This window comes from Hylobates moloch, unplaced genomic scaffold (assembly GCF_009828535.3).
Source record: "Hylobates moloch isolate HMO894 unplaced genomic scaffold, HMol_V3 SCAFFOLD_1855, whole genome shotgun sequence".
Taxonomy (NCBI): Eukaryota; Metazoa; Chordata; class Mammalia; order Primates; family Hylobatidae; genus Hylobates; species Hylobates moloch.
The window spans coordinates 2,369-7,582 of NW_026654130.1; the positions used below are offsets into that span (position 1 = coordinate 2,369).

The 5,214-nt window shown below is 43.7% G+C and overlaps 1 long non-coding RNA gene across 1 annotated transcript; it reads left to right on the forward strand.

The window, feature by feature from the left end:
• Positions 1 to 1,651: 1,651 nt before the first annotated feature.
• Positions 1,652 to 4,725, forward strand: LOC116464823 (uncharacterized). Its single transcript, XR_004247020.2, has 3 exons — positions 1,652 to 1,736; positions 2,065 to 2,171; positions 4,633 to 4,725. It is a non-coding gene; the product is annotated as an uncharacterized LOC116464823 (long non-coding RNA).
• Positions 4,726 to 5,214: the final 489 nt, after the last annotated feature.

Below are 5,214 nucleotides of genomic sequence, written 5' to 3' on the forward strand. Positions count from 1 at the left end.
CAACTCCCACCCCCATCTGCTTTTCTCTTTTATAGTTTTCTGTTCCCAGGCATTTATTCATCCATCTTTGAATCCTTTGCCTGGTCTAGTCCATAATGACTTTTCTATACTGGGCATTTAGTAACTGATGGATTGAATTTGCCCATTAGTGGTTTGAGTTAATTAATTGACATCTTGGTAGAAATGCCCACACACTGGATGCAATCTACTTAGGGCCACAAGCATTGAGTGTCTACTGTGTGCCCTAGTATTGGGCTAAGTGTTAAGGACAAAAGATTGATAGGCTGTTTCAGTATAATATTCTACTAGCCACAATAGCACCAATAGGGGTATTCACCGCTAGTTTTGGAAGCACAGAGAAGAGCGCTTAGTCTAGCCAGAGGTTTGTGAAAATCTTAGGAGAGTGACACTAGAAGGGTGAGTAGGGATTAACTAAGAAAAGAAAGACAGGAATGGCATTTCAGACATAGAGAAAGGTGGAAGCAAACCAAAACTGTATGAAGCAGCTTATGGATACTAGAGCTTAAAGAGCAAGGGCTGGGGTGGATGAAAGTGAAAAGGTAGGCCGACTGAACTTACCACAGAGGCGATTGAGGGTCATTGAAGGTTTATTTGTTTATTTAGTTTCTAATGAAATATTTCAGATGTACCAAAAGATATAAAGAATAATATAGGCCGGGCGCAGTGGCTCACGCCTGTCGCCGAGGCTGGAGTGCAGTGGTGCAATCTCGGCTCACTGCAACCTCTGCCTCCCGGGTTCAAGTGATTCTCCTGCCTCAGGCTCCCGAGTAGCTGGGATTACAGGTGCCTGCCACCATGCCCAGCTAGTTTTTGTATTTTTAGTAGAGATGGGGTTTCGCCATGTTGGTCAGGCTGGTCTCAAACTCCTGACCTCAGGTGACCCACCCGGCTCGGCTTCCCAAAGTGCTGGGATTACAGGCATGAGCCACTGTGCCCGACCCTAATTTATATTTTAGATATATCGCTTAGGATTGGATGTGAAGGATAAATTTGAGATTATTGTAGAGCAGTGGTTTGCAAACAGTTGGTATTCCTTTATACTCTTAAAAACTATTAAGGACCCAGAAGAGCTTTTTATTATGTGGTTTATATTTATCAGTTTTTACCATATAAATTAAAATAGAAAATTTAAAAGTACTTGTTAATTTATTAAAAAATAATTATAAGCCCATCACATGTTAGCATAAATAAAAATTTTTTATGAAAACTGTTTTCAAAAATGTTTAGTGGGAAGAGTGACATTGTTTTACATCTTTGCAAATCTCTATAATATCTAGGTTAATAAAAAATTGTTAGATCCCCAGATCTGCTTTTGCTTTCATTCTGTTGGATGTCACATCATGTGCCCTCTGGAAAACTCCACTGTATACCCATGAGAATAAGGGTGAAAAAGGCAAAGAACATCATAATATTCTCATGAATATAGTTTTGGCATCTCAGCTTCTCTGAAAGAGTCTCAGGGAGCCTAAGGATTCCTTGGACCACACCTTGAGGACATCTGGTGTTGGGGAGCCAGTTTGGAGGCTAACTGCTCTTAAGGAGTTGGGTTTGAGATGAGTAGGTAGTGGAGATAACCAGAGGAAGAAAGGCCCTCTTCCAGCTTTGATTTTGCCTTGTTACACTGCAGGGTGGATCCATGCTGTCCTGACGCCTGTGGACTGCCTTGCCTTTGGAGGGAACTTCTTACACAGCCTTAACATCGAGATGCAGCTCAAGTGAGTCCTGAAACTGGTGATTCCATGTTGGCCATTCCTGTCTGCTAGAGTGAGGAGTATAGTGTAGAAGGAGGGGAGATGGCCAGAAAGGAATGGTTCCTCGTTCCTGATCGTGTTCAGCTGAAGATTAACACCTTTTCTGCACTTAGTAGTTATTTGACTTTGGGCAAGTTATATAACCTTTGAGCTCAAGTTTCCTAATGTATAAAGTCAGATCTTGCAGTCGTTTTGAGGATTAGAGATACAAAGCATCCAGAACAATACCTGATTCATAGTAGGTGCTCAGTAAATGAATCCTTGTTTTTGTTGTTGTGTTTCCTCCTTCTAGAGCCTATGAGATTGAGAAGCGGCTGAGCACAGCAGACCTCTTCAGATTCCCCAACTTTGAGACCATCTGTTGGTATGTGGGAAAGCACATCCTGGACATCTTTCGCGGTATGGAGCCCTTTGCCAACTGTCCTTTTTGCCCCCTCCCCTGAGTGAATGAGTATGTGTGTGTGTGTAAGTAACGCAGTCAAGACATGATACTATTTCATTACCAGAAAGATCTCAGTATGTAAATTAAAATCATGTTGTGTACCTTAAATATGTTCAATTTTTTTTTTTTTTTGAGACGGAGTCTCGCTCTGTCGCCCAGGCTGGAGTGCAGTGGCGCAATCTCGGCTCACTGCAAGCTCCGCCTCCTGGGTTCACGCCATTCTCCTGCCTCAGCCTCTCCGAGTAGCTGGGAGTACAGGTGCCCACCACCACGCCCAGCTAATTTTTTTTGTATTTTTAGTAGAGATGGGGTTTCACCGTGGTCTGGATCTCCTGACCTCGTGATCCGCCCGCCTCGGCCTCCCAAAGTGCTGGGATTACAAGCGTGAGCCACCGCGCCCGGCTAATATGTTCAATTTTTAAAAAGTGATAATTAGTGCTTTAAAAAAAAGTCTCCCTAGTGCTACCCGCTCAGCCCCCAGCCCCTTCTTTTTTGAGACAGGATTTCACTCAGTCACCCAGGCTGGAGTGCAGTGGTGCGATCATGGCTCACTGCAGCTTCAAACTCCTGGGCTCAGGCAATCCTCCTGTCTCAGTCTGCCGAGTAGCTAAGACTACAGGCATGGGCCCCCACACCTGGCTAATTTTGTAATTTTTTTGTACAAACAGGGTCTTGTTATGTTGACCAGACTGGTCTCAAACTCCTGGCCTCAAGCGCTTCTCCCACCTCAGACTCCTTTTGCTGGGGTTACAGGCATGAGCACAGTACCCAGCAATGCTACCCCTTTATAGTTTCACCCACTCTCCTCCCCTGTACCATCCATAACTTCTGGAAACCACTAATCTGTTTTCCATTTCTGTAATTTTGTCATTTCTTTTTTCTTTTTTTTTTTTCCGAGACACAGTCTCACTCTTGTCACCCAGGCTGGAGTGCAGTGGCGTGATCTTGGCTCACTGCAACCTCCACCTCCTGGGTTCAAGCTTCACGTACCTCAGCCTTCTGAGTAGCTGGGATTACAGACACCCGCCACCACACTCGGCTAGTTTTTGTACCTTTTTTTTTTTTCTTTTTATTGTTTTTGAGATGGAGTCTTGCTCTGTCACCAGGCTGGAGTGCAGTGGTGCAGCCTCTGCTCACTCCGCCTCCCGGGTTCAAGCGATTCTCCTGCCGCAGCCTCCAAAGTAGCTGGGACTATAGGCATGCACCACCATGCCCAGCTAATTTTTTATTTTTAGTAGAGACGGGGTTTCACCATGTTGGCCAGGATGGTCTCAATTTCTTGACCTCATGATCTGCCCACCTCAGTCTCCCAATGTGCTGGGATTACAGGCGTGAGCCACCATGCCTGGCCAAATTTTGTCATTTCAAGAATATTGTATAAATGGAATCATATAGTATGTGACCTTCTCAGATTCACGTTTTTACTCAGCATAATAGGGCATGGATTTTAACCTTTTTGTTTAGCAAGTGTGACTGAAAATATTGGATCACAGTGAAATGATCTCTATTTCCTGCTGGTTAAGATAAAAAGCTCAATTTGGATAGTCTTAGAGATTCCTGGATCTGCTTCCCCTGGGGATAAGTCCTGACTGTCCTGGCATCATTGTTTTGATTCCTGGGCGTTACCCTAGTTGGAAGCCACTTTACTTACTGGGTTTCCTCTTTCTTGGTCTGATCCAGAATAGAATGGGTCCCTTACTTAGGCCTGAGATTCTTCAAGTTGACTTGGCCGGGAGAAATCAATATTGATGAGTTACAAAGAATCTCAGGGGCCGTGAGTACAGCCTCGTAGCCAATACCTCAAGGTCTTACTCTGCCACCTAGACTATCACTTAAGTGTTCAATTAGATGCTGGATGACTAACTGCTCATTACTTATTCTAAACAGCTTGGTTCAGTAGAAAATTATTTATAGAGCCTAAATCTGGCTGTTTGTAGTAGCCTCCTGACATAAGGCAGAACACAGCTAATCCATCTTCTACATTAATGGCCCTTAAAGTCTGTGTAGGTAGAACTCATAGTCCTCCTGAGTGTTCTCATTTTGAAACCCAGGAGGCACAGTAATGTCATGGAAGGGGCGCAAGCCTCAGATTCAAATACATGTGGTTTTAGTCATGGCTCTAACACTTGCTAGGTGTGTGCCCTGGGTCTTGACTTTGCCTCTCTGAACCTCAATTTTTCCTGGGCTGTATAATGAAGATAATACCTTGCTTACAGGATAGTTGTAAGTGTTAAATGAGATAATAGATACCACATTCCTAGCACTTGGTAGGTACTCAGTAAGTGAACACTATCAGAAGATCTGCAGTTGTGCTCAGAACCTTGAGCATTTTCTCTGGTTGTCTTAACAAAAGTCCCAAGTCCTTCACTTTTCCTGCATGGCTTTGTTGACACTCTGCTTTCCTCTTTCCTCCTTTAGGTTTGCGAGAGAACAGGAGACACCCTGCCTCCTACCTGGTCCATGGTGGCAAAGCCTTGAACTTGGCCTTTAGAGCCTGGACAAGGAAAGAAGTAAATATGCATATTTCTCTACCTCCTCTGGAGTTTTGCCCTTTGCAGGGACTGAATTTGGGTAGATGTTTTGGAGAGACAGAAGAGATCAGAGAAGCTTGTGGGCTCCTGGGTGTAGAGTGGAGGTCTGGGCTAGGATTCCTTAGATTACATTTTAAAATCTTTCTTTCTGATGATAAAAAGTAATACAACAGTACACTAGAGAATTAGAAAAAAGAGGAAAAGTATAAAGAAGGAAAATTATCGCCTATGATTTTTACACTCAGCGGGAACTGCTATTAACACTTGCATACATTTCCTTCTGGTCTTTTTTATGTGCATTTTAAAAACATAATTACTGTCACACTGTGTGGTTGACCCTTGAACAATGTGGAGGTTGGGGTGCAGACCCTGCCCCCCCATGCAGTCAAAAATCCACATATAACTTTTGCCTCCCTAAAACCTTAACTGCTAACAGCCTACTGTTGACCAGAAGCCTTACCAGTAACAT